Source organism: Urocitellus parryii, chromosome 5 (assembly GCF_045843805.1).
Source record: "Urocitellus parryii isolate mUroPar1 chromosome 5, mUroPar1.hap1, whole genome shotgun sequence".
NCBI lineage: Eukaryota > Metazoa > Chordata > Mammalia > Rodentia > Sciuridae > Urocitellus > Urocitellus parryii.
Genome location: NC_135535.1, coordinates 134158839 through 134179507, shown reverse-complemented (window position 1 = coordinate 134179507; position 20669 = coordinate 134158839).

The following is a 20669-nucleotide window of genomic DNA, read 5'->3' as shown; positions in this document are numbered from 1 at the left end:
ATTCACAAATTTTCATTAATCAACTAGCATGTTAGAAGCACCATTCTAAGCAAAGGAAATGAATAAAACAATTAAAACAAATGATCAAATAAATAAAACATTACTAGAATACCCAGTGAATAGGTTCTAGATGATTTCAATTCTTATAGGGAAGTTTATTTTTCTTTTTAATTTTTTTTTTCATTTTGGGGGGTGGGTACCAAGGATGGAACTCAGGAGCAGTCGAGTTAAGGCCACATCCCTGCCATATTTTGCATGTTATTTAGAGACAGGGTGTCACTGAGTTGCTTAACACTTCGATTTTGCTAAGGCTGGCATTGAACTTGGGATCCTCCTGCCTCAGCCTCTATAGCTGCTATGATTACAGGCGCCTGCCACCAGCCCAGTAGAAGTTTCTTTTAAGTATCTTTGAATTTCCACATTTGTAAACAAATAAATTCACATAAATGTATTTGGGATTTTTAGGGCTGTAGCCTAGCCTACTGGAAGGAATACAGGCCTCGTACCATTAGATCTAGATCGTAACCTTGGCTTCACCAGTACTGCTAAGAATGAGGTATTAGACAATGCATGTTATGTGCAGTTATTAGAAGCACAGAACCTGGAGGGAAGAGGTTTCAAGGATAGGTATTCATCCTCTCTGTTACTTCATTTCCTTGTGTTTAAGATGACTATATCTTATACCCTACTTCACTGGGGACTGAAAATCAAATTAGGCACAGAATGAAGCATTTCCTAGTAGTTTAAAAGTATGTATAATGCATTATAATAAATGATAACTGGTTACTCTAATTCTAAGAACACCAAAGCTGCTTATCCTCAACTTTGGTGTTCTTATCTCCAAAACAATGAAGATATACTAGAATTTCTCTGTACACCCCAAGTGTGTTTCAGAATACTCAAATTTTATTCACTCTGCTGATATCATTGGGATCCCTGACACTGAAAGTTTTCTGCACTTTTAACAAATGTGTCTTCCAGAGACATGTAAAGACTTGTCTCTGGACAACCCTTTTATTTTCAGACCAAAGAAATGATTAAGAACAAACATGGAATGATACTTCCTCTGATCTGCTACTCATAGTTTTGAGAGTCATTTTGCCTTGTTTGACCATTCAATCAGCTGCTTTCCTGGATGTTATGTCTTTGATTTTGTTTTACTCTAAGTGCATACAATTTCTAAGCCTATTTTTCAGAAACCTCATTTATTTATGTTTTGGATAGATAGTTTTGGCTCAATGGAATTTGTGAGTCCACCCCTTGATACATTGCTTTTGACTTTGACTGATGGAGAAAATAGCTTTGGGTGGGTAGCCAGCCAGTCTGACTAGTCCATTGGGCACAGGATCCCTGGTCACTGGATCACTAATGCCTAATGCCTCTCTAATTATAGACATGTTCCATCCCTAGCTATTTAATGGCTTCACCACAGGGAGTGACTCCACATCCTGACTGGAAGCCTACCTTCATTAGCTTAAACTGTACATCATAACCTTCTCATTTATAATAACCCAAGGGGCCTCCTTCCCAGAACTGTAGCAATGTGACAATCTTAGTATGTGAACATGGAAACAGATAAGAATTTATGACTTTCAAATTTAAAATTAAAAGGTAAAACTCTATATAATATTGTTTTTGAAGAAGTTTTTTATGCTAATAATAGAAATGATGTAGGGATTTTTGTTCTATCCATTTCTTTCTTAAAATGCCCATAGTAATGCTGTTGAACTTGTGTAAGAAGGGAGACATTGAAAAACCAACCTGTAGGAAGACTTAATACTAATTAAAGATTTAATACATCTCGAAGTGAAAAGAGATCACTTAAATGAGAATTTTGATGTCCAATCTGCACCTATGATAATACTAATAATAATTACATTTGCTAACTTTTATAGAAAACCTTTCATATGTTGAGCAGAATAACAATCACTTTAGATGATTGGAATCTGCCCAGCTATTTCTCTAAACACTACAAGGTATGTTGTCTTCATTTATATCGGAAGAAAAGTGAGTCTCAGAAACATTTAGTAAGTTACCAAGGACTCAGCCTTATAGCAAAACTGAGCTTTGAATTCTTTGCTTTTTTATTCTAAACTCTATGTTCTTTCACCCCACCTACTGTCTCCTTTGGGCTTTGCTTCCTGACACTCACATAATGTCTAGACATTTAAAAAGATAGCAATGTTCTGGTCTTTGATTTTTTTTTTCTGTCTGTGATTTCAAGAACATTTGATCTTAAACTTCTATCACATTAATAATATAATGTTCATAACAATAGCAGTAGGTGATATTGAACATTTATTATGAGTCAATGAGTACATATTACTCTCATTTTATCTTTAAAGTAATCCTAACATCTTCATCTTCAGGAGATATTGCAGTTTAGAGAGGTTACAAAATGGTACATTGTCACTCCTCTGTGATGAAGTTTGCTTTCATTACACTGCCTTTCAAAGTAATGATTAATTGTGTCTCTAACATGTAAATGTATTTTAAATTGCTTTGATTGCAAGGTGAGATTCTTGTAAGCAGGGAGCACAGACTAATTTTCCTATCTATTAGAATTGTGTCTGGTACAAAGTAGCATTCAATAGCTATTTGTTGACTGATGATCAGTTTTAGTTATATTTCAGTAAGTCATCTGCTTGTGCAATACCAAGAGAATGGTGACTAGCTGATGCACAGGATATGAATGCATGACTAAGTCATATACTTCAGATTTCTTGCTTCATACATTTTCTACTTAGAGTAAATCCTTATTTTTAGCAATTAAATCTGTCAATTCTATTTCATATTGACCACAACATTTTGTGAAATGTTTTGTAGTAATGGAGGAAACAAATCAGATTTGTTTTTTTTGCCCTTGTTTCTTCTTTTTAAAGCTTATTTGAAGCATGTTTGTATTTGGTCATGGAAATATTTTTATTATGGTTGCTTTAGTAATATGTGTATCACACTAGTGTTGAATCTATTGATTTTCTTTTCTCACTCTTATCAAAATTTTCCTGTTTCATGATATGAAGAATGATTTTTTATAAGAAACATTTGATGTGTTTTAAGATTCTAGGACTAATTTAACTAAGAGTTGTGTTTTGCCTGCTTCATCTGACACCCTGCTGGAAAGGGAACGGTATACACTCCCTCTTAGTGCCACTGAGATGGAAGTACAAATTACCAACCAACCTCCATTTATACCTGCAGGACAGTCTCTATGATATTCTGAATAATGGAGGTGGAACTCCAGGCTTCCCAGTAAGATTTTGCCCTTGCTAGCAAGAAGAGGATGCCCCATTGCTGTTCCCCACTGGTCTTCAATTGACACCATGTGAGGCCTGTGTGAACTTTTCACTGCTGGGTGGTGGTGAAAGTTCTAACTTTTCATTAGATCTCTTATGACATAATCCCAGTGTAGCACTTTGTTAAACCAAGCTGGAAATGGAAGTCCAGATCCACATTTGGTTTTCTTGGATCTGAGAACATGTTACAGCCCTGTGGGGATAGAAGTTCTTGATCTTTAATGAATCTTTTCTGAGAACCAGACTGGCAGGGAGTTTGAAGCATCTCATTATAGCCTCAGGGTGAAGTCTAGACTTCTACTAAGGCTTGACTCTGAAACTTGGGGTGGAGTCCCTGTTTTCCTGCATGAGTGGAGTGAACAGCTATTGCCTAAAAGTTTTCATTCTTGCTAGATTGTCCTTCTCCTAGAACTGTGACTCAGATACCCAGCTACTCTTGGGGTATTTATTTACTTTTATTTATTTTGTATCCATTTACATTTCTAGGCTGGCGTCCTCAGCAGTACCCAGTCTCAAATATATCAGGAAAAAAGGAAAACCCAGGGAATTCACTGATGTGTTGTTCCTAAAGTTCAAAGATGCTTCCCTAGTTTATTTTCTCTTCCCCTTTCAGTGCTCTCATGTTATTGATTTTTTTAATATATGACAGCAGATTGTATCACAATTCATATTACACATGTAGAGCACAATTTTTCATATCTCTGGTTGTATATATAGTATATTCACATCAATTTATGTCTTCATACTTCATATACTTTGTATAATGATGTTCATCACATTCCACCATTATTTCTAAGCCCCTTCCCCCTCCCTTCCACTTCCACCCCTCTCTCCTATCTAGAGTTTGTCTGTTCCTCCCATACTCCCCCTCCCTGCCCCACTATGAATCATCCTCCTTATATCAGAGAAAACATTCTGCATTTATTCTTTGGATTGGCTAACTTCACTTAGCATTATCTTCTGTAACTCCATCCATTTACCTGAAAATGCCATGATTTTATTCTCTTTTATTGTTGAGTAATATTCCATTGTGTACATATGTCACATTTTTTTTTTATCCATTCATCTACTGAAGGCCACCTAGGTTGGTTTCACAGTTCAGCTATTGTTAATTATGCTGCAATAAACATCTATGTGGCTGTGTCCCTGTGGTATGCTGTTTTTAAGTCCTTTGGGTATAGATGGAGGAGAGAGATAGCTGAGTCAATGTTGGTTCCATTCCCAGTTTTCCAAGGAATCACATTACTGTTTTCCATATTGACTGCAACAATTTGCAGTCCCATCAGCAATCTATGAGTGTATCTTTTCCCCCACATCCTCACCAACACTTATTGTTGTTTGTATAATAGCTGCCATTCTGACTGGAGTGAGATGATATCTTAGAGTGATTTTGATTTGCATTTCTCTAATTGCTAGTGATGATGAACTTTTTTTTTCATATATTTGTTGATTGATTGTATATCCTCTTCTGAGAAGTATCTATTCAGATCCTTGGCCCACTTATTGATTGGGTTATTTGTTTATTTGGTGTTTAGCTTTTTCAGTTCTTTATATACCCTAGAGATTAGTGCTCTCTCTGATGTGTGAGGGGTAAAGATTTGCTCCCAAGATGTAGAGTCTCTATTCACCTCACAGATTGCTTCTTTTGCTGAAAAGAAACTTTTTAGTTTGAATCCATCCCATTCATTGATTCTTTATTTCAATTCTCATGCAACAGGAATCTTATTAAGGAAGTTGGAGCCTAATCCCACATGAAGAAGATCAGGGCCTACTTTTTCTTCTACTAGATGTAGAGTCTCTGGTTTAATTCCTGGGTCCTTGATCCACATTGAGTTGAGTTTTGTGCATGGTGAGAGGAGTTTAATTTCATTTTGTTGAATATGGACCTCCAGTTTTCCCAGCATCATTTATTGAAGAGGCTATTTTTTCTCCAATGTATGTTTTTGGAAACTTTGTCTAATATAAGATAATTGCAATTTTGTGGGCTAGTCTCTGTGTCCTCTATTCTGTTCCATTGTCTACCAGTCTGTTTTGGTGCCATTACCATGCTGTTTTTGTTACTGTTGCTCTGTAGTATAGTTTAAGGTCTGGTATAGTGATGCCATCTGCTTCACTCTTCCTGTTAAGTATTACTTTAGTTATTCTGGGTCTCTTATTTTTCCAGATGAATTTCATGATTGCTTTTTCTATTTCTATGAGAGATTCCATTGGGATTTTGACCAGAATTGCATTAAATCTGTATAGTGCTTTTGGAAGTATGGTCATTTTGATAATATTAATTCTGTCTATCCAATAGCAAGGTAGATCTTTCCATTTCTAAGGTCTTCTTTGATTTCTTTCTGTGAGGTTCTGTATTTTTTATTGTACAGATCTTTTACCTCTTTTGTTAAGTTGATTCCCAAGTATTTTTTTTTTGAAGCTATTGTAAATGGGATAGTTTTCCTCATTTCCTTCTCAGAGGGTTTGTCACTGATATACAGAAATGCCTTTGATTTATGGGTGTTGATTTTATATTCTGCCACTTTTCTGAATTCACCTACTAGTTCTGGAAGTTTTCTGTGGAACTTTTTGGGTCTTCTAGGTATAGAATCATATCATCAGCAAGTAGTGCTATTTTAAGTTCTTCTTTCCTATGCATATCCCTTTCATTTGTTTCATCTGTCTAATTGCTCTCGCCAGTGTTTTAAGAACTATGTTAAATGGAAGTAGTGAAAGAGGGCATCCCTGTCTTATTCCAGTTTTTAGAGGGAATTCTTTCAATTTTTCTCCATTTAGAATGGTGTTGGCCTTGGGATTAATGTAGATAGCCTTTGGAATGTTGAGATATGTTTTTTTTTATCCCTAATTTTTCTTGTGTTTTGACCATGAAGGGTTGCTGTATTTTGTCAAATGCTTTTTTTGGTGTCAATTGAGATGGTCATATGATTCTTATTTTTTAGTCTATTGATATGATGCAATACATTTATTGATTTCTGTATGTTGAATTAATATTGCATCCCTGGGATGAATCCCACTTGATCATGGTGTACTTCATAGCTCTCATGTTTATAATAATGTCTAAGACTTTCAACTCTACTCATCAGAAGGAATAAAAAGAAATCCTTCTACTTTATCTTTCCTGATGCAAAAGTTATTAAACATCATATTTAATTGCTTCACACTTGATTTTTCTAGAGATGCCATGGCTTTCATCTGTCAGTTGATTAAAAAGGAAAGTAATGTTTATAAAAATTGTACTTAGAAAGTTCTAACAGGGGCTCCACCTCAAACTTCAGACAGCCAAACTTCAGTAGAAGTCAACATTTCACCCCAAGACTGCAATGAGATGTTCCTACCTCCATGCCAGGCTGGTTGTCAGAGAACATCCAGTAGAGATCAAGAACTTCCAACACCACAAGGTACCAGTAAGCCCTCATCCACAAGAAAACCAAATGGAGACCGACTTTCATTTCCATCTTGGATTAGCAAAGTTCCTCCACCACACTAGGGTGATGTCATAGGAGGTCTAATGAAGAATTAGAACTTTATCCTCATATACCATAATATATATATTTTGTATGGGGGGCATGATAAAGGGGATCAAACTCAGGGGCACTCAACCACTGAGCCACATCCACAGTCCTATTTTGTATTTTATTTAGAGACAAGGTCTCACTGAGTTACTTAGCACCTCATTTTGCTGAGGCTGGCTTTGAACACACAAGCAGCCCCCCAAGCTGCTGGGATTACAGATGTTCTCCACTCTGCCTGGCAATAGCAATATATTATTAAAGAGACATGAAAAAATTGGAGAAGAAATTACTACTAATTTTTGGTTTTAGATACTATAAGAATCTTTAAGGGATATATTTGTATATCATAGGAAACATTAAATGATTTAGTTATTTGAGAGACAAGAAAATACCATATAAAGACAATACTTAAGTAATAAATGAAGGGCAGCTTGAACACTTATTATTGATAAAAATCCATAATGATGATGTTAAAAAACAATTAACAATGTTCCTTTAGATTGATGCCTTTTATAGTATGCTGAATTAAAGGTAGATAAGATACATTTAAACAATTAATTGAAAAACATTTAAAATTGTATTTTATGTTGCTATAATAGTGGAGGTTTATATTATGAGGGTATTATCAATTTTACTATAACAATGAAGATCCTCAAATAATCTGTGCTGCTAGGAGTAGATCAGCAGAAAAATGTTGCTAATTTCATTGCTATTTAAAAAGCCACACTACAAATCCTTTATTTTTCTATCTTTAAAGTTCATTTGGTAACATAAGATTGCTTTTACAAGAAAGTAGATAAAGGCAAATGACATTGGGTATACAGTACTGACAAGGACTGATGTTTTATTTTTCATTCCAAATGTTGAATTTTGCTGGGCACAGTGGTGCATGCATATAATACTAGCAACTCAGCAGGATGAGACAAGAGGATTGTTAAGTTTGAGACCAACCTCAGCAGCTTAAAGAGGACCTAAGGATTTAGTAAGACTCTGTCTCAAAGTAAAACATTAAAAAAAAAAATGGGTTGAAATGTGGCTCAGTGGTTTTGGCCCTGGGTTCAATTTTTTTTAATGCTGGAGTTCAACACAATTTGTTTTACATATTTTTAAATGATGAAAATTATCTAAGACATGGAAAATAAACTATAAATTGTGCTAATTTTCATTTAATATAACAACAATAAAGATCAAATTTTAAATTAGTGTATTTAACTATGATTGGCATTAATGATTTAAATATTGGCACCTTAGGTAATAATTGAGGAGACAACATCAGTGTTCAAGAAAATATTTCTGAGTTGAGTTTCTGGGGCCAGAATGGCATATGTTCAATTCCGTCTCTGTTACTCACTAGTTGTGTGATCTTGAGAAGTCACTTAAATCTACTCTTAGTTTCTTCATTGTAATAATATATAGTTGATGAAGCCAGATATCACTATCTCCAGATATCTCCAGAAAGAAAAGTGGAGAATGATTCTGGAGCATCAGAGTGCCTGGGGACAGGTGGTCCTGGGGTTCAGATGTTTCACATTCCTCCTGGTGTTTGATGATCCAATCTTTCTGTAGACCTCTCAGGCATCTCACTTTGTTCTCTCTGCTTCAGCAAGTTGTATAATTGTTTTTAGTGATGTAAAAACTTTAGTCTGACTTATATTGATCAATTATATTACTGAAAATATTCATCCAGTCAACCATTTTAAAAACAAGATTTGAAAATTAGCATATTCTCATGGATGGGGGAAGTAAGCAAACATCTGGGAAGAGTAAACCCCAAAAGCACTATAATTAGCAGAAATATAAGGGAATTTGATATGCATTTCTAAAGAATAATTTATTGAATATAAGTCAATTGTGTGTGAGAGACATATAAGAGGTCTTCATTAGAGTTAGATCCTATACCCATGGTTTTCAAAGAATTTGCTGGATATCAGTACACTGGAACTCAAAAAGTTGAATTTTAAACAAGCACCCTAGTGCTTACATTACACAATGATTTTACAGATAACATTCCTATTTGCCTGAATGTGAGTCAGGGTCATTATTACAATGTTTGACTCAATATTGTAGATGTCTCTAATATAGAACTTTTAAAATTCAGCCCTTTCAAATTTGTACCCTATTTTAAGATTTATAGCACTTGTACTTGGAACCAGGTTGAAGAGAAATAATAATTAGGAGAGAAATTGGGGTGCAATATGTCTTAAATTATTATATATTCTCAACTATAGATAATTTTATTTGCTCTTTTATTTGTTATCATAGATATTCAGGAAGAAGGGATACCATAAAGATCTCTCCATTTCTTAAATGGATGTCTCCATTTCTTAAGTAAAATTTCATGAATGTGTACTACTAGTTCAGTCTAAGGATGATCATCAAAAAGTAAAAGACAGAAAAACTAATAACCCAATGTCCATCTATAGGGGAGTGGTTAAATATGATAAAGACATAGAGATGGGGAATATTTAATATAAGTCATATTTCAAAGGCACATTTAAAGATGTGAAAAATGGTCATGCCATACTGATAAGCTAAAAGAAAACAAAATAAGATAAAGTTGCTTAGCCTGAAGTTTTCTCTGATGTTGTAGTACAGGCAGAGGTGAGATGATGTTTCTTGGAACAAATTCAGATTCATCAATTTCCCCCACATAGAAGCAACATACTATATCTACTTATCTTGTTTCTAAAGCTTGTGAAACTAGAATACCAGAACCCTTGAGCTTGCCTTAGAGAACATCTGGTTCTAACACTTAAAATGGAGAAGCTAGAGAAAATCATGAATGGATAAATGCTTTGAAATTTATGTAGAAAATTCTTCCCATTCAATACTCTAAATGCTCTTCTTGGTTAAAGTCAGATCTACCAAGTCATATGAACATTGGAACATATTTTTTAATCAAATTTTTTAACTTTGGTGGTATATTTTTATTAAATAAAACTATAAAAAATATTCATATGTTTAATTTTGAACTGTATATTAAAATACCCTTGATAATAAGTTGTCCCCAGATACCCTGTATATAATCTTGTCTTCATATTTTCCTTCAGTATGTTTTCATATCCTTCAAGACCTTACTCAAAAACCTTCAATGCTATTCTCCCACAGTAAAAATGAATCTCATTTTCTTCTGTTAGATGACCAGTTCTGATAGCAATGATCATATGCTATTTTGATTGTCTATTATTACACAAATTTCACCTGAAATGGTAGTACTTAACACAATAATTTATTCTGTGGTTGATTGGGATTAGACAATTCTTTCTTGGGTTGTCTCATGTGGTTGTAATAAGATGGCAGTTAGGTCTGGAGTCACCTTACAGCTTGGCTGAGTGTGACAGACAAGACAACTCACATATATGAAGCTTTAGCGGAGATGACAGGAATAGGTAAAGGCTAAATGAGCTTTGTTCCTCTGTGCAGCTTGCTTGTCTTTCTTTGGGATAACTGGACTTCTTGTATGGATAATGGCTTCCTTTAGAAGTAGTGTTTTAAGAAACAAGATAAAGGTGAAATAGTTCTTATTACTTAGACTTGGGAATCCCAGAAATTACATCTAAGTTCTATATACCAAAAGAGTCATTAAAGGCAGCCCATATTTAAGAAAATGGACATGAGGATTCATTTCAGTATAAGGACCAGTATGCATGTTTGTACAGAAAGTGAAGAAATTGATGGTGGTCATCTTTTGAAATTATTTGTCTCATGGGTAGTGGAAGATAATTTCACTCATAGAAACAATTTGAAATATTATCTTATTCAATTTTCTCATTTAATGAAGAGAAAAACAACTAACAATATGACTGCTCATATTTCTAAGGCTGGTAAGTTCTTTATTCATTATAAAAATTGGGTTATTTGGTTTTTGGTTGGGTGTGTTAATTTGCTGTTGTAGGGGTCCTTTATACATTTGGGATAGTAACCCTTATCAGATACATGTTTTGCACATATCTCCTTCCACTCCATAAATTGCCTTTTCAGTCTAGTGGTTATTTCCTTTTTCTGTGAAAATTTTTAGATTACTCTAGTCCCACTTACCTGATTCCATTTTAGTTGCTTGTGCTTTCAGTGTCACATAAAAAATTATTCATTGCAACTCAATAGCAAAAAGGAAAACAAACAAGGCAAACCATTAAAAACTGGGCAAAGAATATAAAAAGATATGCTTCCCAAGAGGACTGTCAAATGACCAGTAGGTATACAAAACAATTCTCAACATCACTAATCATCAGGGAAATATAAAGCAACATTAAAATAAAATAATGAAGTATCTCACCACACCTTATAAGATAGCTATCACACACACACACACACACACACACACACACACACCCTAACACACACACTTACACACAATAACTATTGGCAAGTATGTAGAGAAGTTGGAAATCCTGTGTACTGTTTGTGCACATGCAAAATGTTGCAATGTTAAAATGGTACAACCACTATGGAAAACAATATGGATTCCTTTAAAAAGTGAAAGAAGATTGACCATATGATTCACCAATCTTGCTTCTGGGAATATATTTAGAAGAATTTAAATGAGGCTCTTTAAAATATATTTGTATTCCCAGTTCATTGAAGCATTACTACAATAGTCAAGCTAGGAAACAACATGAATATTCACTGGGGGTGGATAAAGAAAATGTGGTATATACAAATGTTGCAAAATTATTAAGTCTTTGGAGGAGAAAAAACCCAGAAACTTCTGTTATATGCATCGACATGGATGGTCCTGGAGGACGTTATACTAAGTACAGTAAGTCCACCACAGAAGGACAAATAATGCATGAGTCCACTTATATGAAGTATTTGAAATAATCGAATTCATAGAAATGGAGTAGAATGGTAGTAGCCAGGATCTGGGGACAGGTAGAAAATGTGGCATTACTGTCCTATGAGTGTAAAATCCCAGTTATACAAGGTAAATCAGTTATACTGAATTATTATATAATATTGTGCCAAGTTGAGGATACTGTATTGATCACTTATTAAGTGGGCAGATCTCACACTAAGTGTTCTTATAACCAAATATAGATAAATATAAAACAAAAGATCAATTATTTCTACATATAGCACACAACAGGAAAAATAAGAGCAGTTACCCAAAGCCTTATCAATTAAAAACAAAATAAAATAATTGAAATAAAAATTTATTCAAACATAAAAACAAAAGATAAAATCATTTGTGCCAACATCTGCTTCTCTTCCCCCCTCCACCCAGAGTGTGGCAGTATTGCTCACAGTAAGTATCATAGTTCATTCACAACCAAGTAAAGGATGTTGCATAAATCATACAGTACTTCCTAAAATCAGTAAAGCATGTTAAGGAAAGTAAACTTAGCCATGCTGCATCTCATTTTAGGGAGCTATAAAAACATTCCAGGTTTTCTATTTTGCCTTCATTTTGTCCTATAACATCTCCACTTTTGACCTGATTTAGCTGTTATTCTATGTTGTGAAATAAACCAAGAACTCTGTTAAAAAAAAAATAGGGTCCCCACAGCTGCACTTCTCAGAATATATCTTGCTTCTTAGATTTGGCTTTCAGACAATTAGAAAGATACACATAATCGTGAAAAAGTAAATCAGTATTAAAGTCAGAAGACATTCCTAAAAATTGAAAACAAAATAAATAGGTATAACTTCATGTTGAGTTGGTAGTTACCACACAATCAGGAATTATTTCAGGTTACTCTAAAGCACAGTAATTTGATTGTACATTCTTAGTGAGATAAGTCCTGAGGATAAAATAATTGTAAAACAGAGCAAAAACACCTAAAACCATTTTTTTTTTACAATTTAAAACATTAGTGATAATTTTAGATTTTTATTATTAAACTATTTAGCAACTGTAGTTGAAAAAAAATGTTAATTTTGTTAATATAATTAGGAGTCAAGATTTTCATGACAAAAAGGTTTATAACAATAATATCTGAGAATTTATTATTGTTTAAATAATAAATAATTTATTATTATTTATTCTGTATTTACAAATAAAATTGAAATTATTGACATAAGTACATAATATGTATGTTCTCAAAATACGCATTTCTTAGCTTTGTCCACTAAAATTTTCTAGATATAATGTCCAGTGGTTATTCAGTAGCAATGAACACCACTAGTACACAGGTGATTGGTCTCAAAATACCATTTCCGACTAAATCAAGCTAGGAATCACTGGAAGAGTGGTTGATTCCAGGGCTGAGACAGGAAATGCACAGAAAACGCCAAGAATATTTTCTGACAACAGAAAGCAAGGAAAGATATCAGAGATGACTGGGGACATGGTCATGTCAAAATGAATCAGGGCCAGCTTCATACATATTCCAATAGTAAAAGATGAGACAAGTTGGGGGTAAGATTAGAACTGTGGTGCATGAAAATAATCAAGCATTATTTTTAAAATCCTGTGAGTTTATAATTATGTTCCAAAATATACACCAAATCTTTGGATACCTTTAGATTTCAGGACACATTATCCCAAAAATATGACTATAAGAGATGAGACTATGCCACCCTCAAATATACTGCCTTGCATATTTGGGGATGGTTTTTCTGAGAAACTGTACACACAGTGTTAGCTCTGAAAAGCTGCTCTTTTATAAAAAAAATTTACATCCATAAAGGAAATCCACATCAGTATAATTATCTGTATCAGGAAGAGGGCTGCTCCAGAACACTTTTATTACCTGGGAGATTTTTCTTAAACTCTATATAATAAAGCATTTTTATTCATCGTATGTTTCCTCCTTTGTCCTCTTGTCCTCCCATAATTTGTGTCTATCAACTCCCCACCCCAAGTTCAAAGCTAAACCATCAAAATAGCTTGAAATTCTCTATAAGTTTCAATAATATGCCTCTTCTTGGATCCTCACATGGTTTTTCTCCTATTGATACATCTCATGTCATTTTAATTTGAAGCTCAGCCAAAGAAATTTGAAGGGCAGAGGAAAACCATTTTCCTTCCCTCAAAGCTCCTTTGCTTAAGGGCCAACTCACTATTTTGAACACTGTTTTTTTGTTGTTGTTGTTGTTGTTGTTTGTTTGTTTTAATTTTTTATGAATTTCAACTCTAAAGCAATAAAATAGTAGATGTGGAAAATTCCCCTTTATTAAATTATCTTATTTAATAAAGTACAAAATGATAGAATAAATACGTCATAATTTTTCAAGTCTTTAAGTAAATTAGTAGGTAAAAGCAATACTTATCAATGGCTGATAATGGTTGTCAATAGCTGATAATATCATAAAAGGAGATAGAACTAGATGTTTTGCCTCTCCTAGAAAAAGAAGAGAAAATACCCAGAAAGCAGTCCTGCCATATCAATTCTCTATATTCTGACTCAGTAGTGTGACATGGGTTTTGAAATTGTTTATTCATAATAAGCTTTCAGAGTGTGTGTGGCAAGGTGAGACAAAGTAAATGTAATTTTAAAATAAGAAAGGAAAAATAGAAGTATTCTTTATAATCACATGAAATGCATACACCTTTTCTGGAGACATTCAACTAAAACGTGAAAATTTATGATATGGTAATCACTTTGTATTTGAGAAATACCAAGAAAATTATTGTTAATTTTAAAAGGTATAATAATGGTACACTTTGCTATGTTTAAGAAAAAGTCCTGATTTTCCAATAAACACATAAGACAGGATTTATTTGGTGCTATGAGATTAACAGGCTTTATAATCATTAAGTATGTATTAGAGCACAAGGGAGAGGGGAGCAGAGAATGACAGAGGTTATAGCTCACTGTGTTTATTTTTTTCTATGTTCAAATTTCCCTTAAAATTTTGTTTTTAACTGCCTCTGAAAAACTATTGAGCATATTTGGGAAAGAGTCAATTTTTTTTAGTGTTTCCCTAAATTCCTCACCAATGTTTTATGTATATGTGTGTAGATTATTATCATTTTTTTGGAAGACCAGAAGAGCTTTCATAATGTTTTCAAAGATGAGTGAATGAACAGGAATATTACTAACATTACTTAAATTCCAGACATGGCCTCCCTTGAAAACCAACAATTCGAACTAAACCATCAAAATAATAATTTTATTAAAAGACATTTCTTGCTACCCAGTAAACATCTTAAAACAGAATTCTTAGTGGCTAGTGTAATTTCTCAGTGGAAGAGCACCCTCTGCTGTCTTGACAAAGAATGTCGCCACATAAGGGCGATTGCCTCCTTGATTTTTTTCATGTTACCATTCATGGCAAATAATAATAAAATAAAATTAAGGTATGACAGCATAGTCAACCAGTATTATGAGAATTAAAAGTAACATCTCTTTTGTGCTTACATCTGATTTTTCTTGCTCCTGAAGTTTTTATGTAGGACTTACTATAGCTCATGCAATTATTTATTCTAATTAAAACTTCTTCAAGGGGCTGGGATTGTGACTCAGTGGTAGAGTGCTTGCTTCACATGTGTGAGGCACTGGGTTTGATTCTCAGCACCACATATAAATAAATGAATAAAATAAGTCCATCAATAACTAAAACATTGTTTTTTAAAAACTACTTCAATATTCACAAAAATAATTATCTTTTCCATTTGAAAAAAAACATGTTGGAAAATATTGTTTAGATTTTTTGTGATGAGACACTTGAATTGTAGTTCCAATTCTTTTGATAATTTACCACCTATGATCTTAGGCAACAAATCAAAACATATTTATCAATGTCTGTGAAGGTCTTTCTTTACAAACAGCAAAAATTGGCAATATCAGTGATTTTAAAAAAAAAGGCCTATCACTACTGGTCCTAATAAATTTCAAAAGTATAACAAAGGATAACTATAAACTTTATGTCAATAAATTTGCCTAACTTGGCAAGATAAAGTGGAGAATTTTGAGTGCTCCTTATCTACCAATGAAAGTGAATTTCTTATCAAAATTAGTAAAATCATCTGAAACTCTAGTCTCAGATGGTTTTACTGGTGGATTCTGTTAAAGATTAAGGAATAAACTAAATCAATCTTTTACAAATTTTTGCAGAAAAGAGGAATAAGGAACACTCCCTTCTTTGTTGATGAGTCCAACATTATCATCATGTCAAAATCCAGAAAATATATTACAAAAAATATTGCTCATGGATTTCTTTATTAGACAAAAATTTTAACACACAAAATCTTGATCACTTATTCAGGAAAAGTCATTATACACACCACAACTATGGCCCACAGGCCTCTGTTCTGGTTAGCAGGAGTAACTCCTGCTTCTGTATTAACTGTGGTGGTAGCCCCTCTTTGTTCCTCCCTACCTCTAGAAAAAATCAAGATATCCTGCTTCATGACAGCATCCAGTCCAGACCAGTCTCTCACTTCCTTGAGTTCTCCTCAGAATCACAAAGCACAAACCCAAATTCCCTTCAATCCTTCTTTTAAATTGTTATGGAGAGGTTCCATGGTTCCCCCTGATGTAGGACTCTGTGATGCAACAAGTACCCCCCCTCCAAAAAAAAAAAGACAAGACAAAACAATTCTTTTTAACTATAAGTGTTGTACTGGCATTCTCATTTTCACTCTTTATCCTTCTCATAACACCCCTGGAGAAACAGTATGAGGTTAAGCCTTATTTTGTGTTAGAATAAGTGGTTTGTCCCAGAGCACACAGATCTTAAAGTCTTAGTCATGAGTCAAAATCTCCTAAGTCTTCAGCTCTTTCTTCAAGATGGGCAGTCAATGGTGACTGCATCTCAAAGGAAAGAGGAAAGATCATTGCAATTCAGGACAGCTGATTCAGAATGGGACACAGACTAGGCAAAACCCTGCAGGAAAAGGACAATGGGAGGAACAGAAACAAGTCAAGAGGGGAGAGAGGGGGCTATAGAAGGGGCAGAAAATTGAACAGGCCAGAGACCAACTGATTCTGCAGTCAGGAGGTGGAAGTGGATATCTGGTAGGTATGACATGGAGGATACAGCCCTGGGCAAGCTGAAGGCCCTGGAAAGTCCAATGGTGGCTACATAGGTGGGGCGAATGTGCTCAGAGCTGGCCAGGGATAATCATTTAGCACAGCTTGTTTGTGATACCTTTTATGAGCTTAGTACTGTGACTATTAGTGTTTATCTGACCATAAAAGTTCAGCATTTTAATGATTTCAGCATCAAAAGTCAGCATTTTCTGGCCAGGTGCAGTGGCAGATGCCTGTAGTGCCAGTGGCTCAGGAAGGCTGAAGCAGGAGAATTGTGAGTTCAAAGCCAGCCTCAGCAATAGTGAGGTGCTAAGCAACTCTGACAAGTGAGACCTTGTTTCTAAATAAAATAAAAAATAGGGATAGGGATATGGCTCTGTGATTGAATGCCTCAAGTTCAATCCACAGTAAAAAACAAAACAAAACAGCATTTTCTGGAAATAAATTCATACTTGCCTCTTGAAATGTCAATTTCACAATTGCCTGATGGAGGCCTCTGGGTCAGAGGTGCTAACAAGATGGAGGAGAGCTCTGTGTTTCTTGGCCTGTGGGGTGGAGCTGGTCTGCCCTGGCCTGAGGATGGCAGGAGGGCTGGGTCAGTGAGAGCTGAATGGGTCAAGGTGTAGGGAAATATACCCGGGAAAGCCCATTTCTTGTCTTCACCACCACAGAGCAGGGCTCCACTCCTTGCCCCTGGCTGGGAATGAGGGAAGCCCTTCCTCCAGGGAGTTTTCAGAAGTCCCACAGGATGGCCCTGGTCTTGAGAGGCTGGCAGGAGAACTGCTTCCTCAAAATAGCATTGCTAGGACAAGTTAGTCATGTTTGTCAACTAAACAGGAATCCCTTGTATGTGTGTGCTTTTCAGATCCTCATGTTACTGATAAGAAAACTGAGGCTCAGATAAGTGAGGTCATTTCTGAAGACCAACCACTTAGTAAGAGCAGAGTCTCTTTTCAGGAAGGTGAAGTCACTTCCAAAAGTCATCCATCTCAGGAGGGAGAAGACCTTGTCCTAGTCCTGGGGACTACCAAGCAGATACTGATGTAGTGGTTCCTATTATCTCCCCCAATTGGACTCCCAAGTTATCACCTTCATCTTACACTTAATCTCCCTACCTCCCATCCCTTGCCAGAATTCCCAAGCGTTAGACAAACCTATGAGTCCTGTCCAGCACTGAACCCCAAAGGCCAGATAAGAGAACTCACATCCTGAACTTAGAGCCTGGGACTCAAGAAACTCCTTAGCCCAGAGAATGAAGATGGAATTAACCAACAAAAGATCCAAAGACTTAAATTACATAGGGATAGGACCTAGAGCTCCAACACTAGTGCACAGAACAAGGAACCAGAACAAGAAAAATGTTAGGAAGAGAAAGATTGAAGGGCTCAGTTAAACTTGTATCATCAGGGCCCTGTATATCACCGAAGGAAAAGCTCAGAGAAATAAACCAACCTCCTGGAACCCAGAGGCCAGGTGTCAATAAGTCCCAGAGCCACAGGGCCAAGCAAGCCTCAAACAAAGCCAGTGACCCTTAATTAAGATCCAATTTACAGAGCATAAAGGTATATCTTCTCTAGAAAACCAAGATCACTGCACAGAATCAGTTCCAGCAGCTGGAACCAAGGTCACAACTAAAGTGTAGGCATACAAACTCAGGAGACCAGAACAGAGGTAACTGGTTCAGAGTCCCAATCCTCCTTCCAGAGTTCAGATACCAAATCACTGAGAGTGTGACTTCAGCTTCAGCTGAGAGCCCAGGACCTTAAGGTTGGAGACTAGAGTCCACACCTAGGAAGCCGGTGCCCTGGAAGATAGTGCCAATAGAAGCTGACCTGCCATCTACATGACTCTCAATGCCTGAGAAGTTCCAGGTGTGCTGGATGCACACTGGTCATCCTGAAGATCAGGATCATATGCCTAAGCTGTTTTCTTTGCCTAGATTTCCCCTTTTCCCCTCCATGTCCCTCAGGTCTCTGGCTGAATGTCATGTATATTCCTCAAAAGCTTTCCTTCTTAGACTGTGTATTCCTTCTCTGTAGTTCAAAACATAGCCAGCAGAGTGCAGGGCTGTCCCATGTTTTTTCTGCTAGATGGTAGGGCCTAGGGACTTCTGCTCATCCTATAGGATTGCTCAGGATTTAAAGTTCCCATTCCACACTTTGGCTCCAAAAGGTCATCCAAAGAAGCTTTATTTTCATATCTCTGTGAAATAAAAAGTGATCATAAGACTTTATTTTTTTCCAAAGAAAATGAATACCTATTTCTTTCAAGGAAACAGAGTCAAGAGTAGAGTGGAGAGTGTGTAAACTGTGTCTCTAGGCACCTCTGTATCATATTAGGCTACTATGGAGCAAGTTCAACCTGCTGATGGAAGGCACTTTTATCAAACCCAAGAAACACTGGAGGATTTCATGGCAGAAGCCCCTGATGATATGATGCTGTGTTTCACTGTCTCTGGATGTCAGTGGAAGATAATAGAGTGTGTGTAGATAGTTCAGGTGCTCATGGTTAACTTGCTTTTACATCAGATTGGACAATTAAGGAGAAACTTCATCCTTCCTGGGATCTGTACTACTTGGAGATGCAGATGTTGAAGATTCAGAGAAAGACTTTCTCAACAGGTAGGCAAGGAACCTTCCAATAGCAGTTCAGCAGTAGCTTTAGTAAAATGTAATGCTCTTGATCAGTTTATCTTAGTTTGGAAAGAAGATGAAAACTGAGAAGTGGCTGATGACTCAGATTTTTTCAGGCCTGTGAAGAGGAGCATCATATGTATTGTGGTAAGAAACAGGAGAAAAGAAAAATGTCAATGTTCAAAACAAGAAGAGAAGATGTCTTTGAAGGATCCAAGCTCTGGACCAAGAAAGGACAGACATCAAAACACAAGAACATGAAATGAAATCATGGTTAAAATGTTTACCAGCAACTGATAAAAGACCCAGGCTGTCCATAGTGAGCTTTATGTTCTGTATGAAGATTCAGGCCGTGTATCTACAGGAAGAGTGGTTCAAGATCACAGAAGGGAAAGGTCTTCTGGGAATAAAGGATCTGGGTGAGAATGTGCAATCAGGAGAACCAGAGAATGAAACTCATGCTGCTAACAAAGCCAGAGTATCTAGGAAGAAACTGAAAATTGTTGCAAAATCAAGTATGTATTTAAACATTTGTGACAGTGGGAAAGATTTATTCTATAATAGCATTGTCAAAGAAATGAAGAAAGCTTGCCTAAGAGGACATAACTAAGGTGCCCCAGTCAAAGAAATTTCCACCAAGAGGGCAGATAGCTATCCTGGGGAGAAAGAAAATGAAATGGTTAAACAGCATCACCAAAAAGAAATGGAATATTTGGGTTTATTTCTGTCAATATAAATCTTGATTTACAGTAAGAGTTGGAAAATTCTAAAGCCAATGATCTGATGAGCCATGAAAATAAAGAGTCAGAGATGCACTGAAAGTGATTCTAAGATCTCAAAGTAGAACAGAAAGGAATCATTCTGTCCTTGGAAAGGAAAGCCCTTGATGACTGTCTGAGACTTCGGGAGACTGAACAAAATCTCATTATTGCTAGACAGGAAGTTGCAGACCTGAGACAAAGAATAAAGGAAAGAAATTCATTCCAGAATCTTCAGTTTCTGGAAATGCATCCCCATGAGTTTGATAATCAAATTTTCAGTAGAGAATTTGTTCCCTGATCTCTCTGTTCCTGAGGTGGTGCTTCCTCTGAGATAAGAGGGTCCCTGAATCATCCATTGATACATACATGCATATATATATATATATATATATATATATATATATATATATCTCACAATTGTGTGTGTGTATATACACACACACATTAAGAAATTGTGATATATATATATATATATGAAATTTCATATATACATATGAAATTGTGATCACAATTTCTTAATCCATTTGTCTATTGATAGGCATCTGGATTG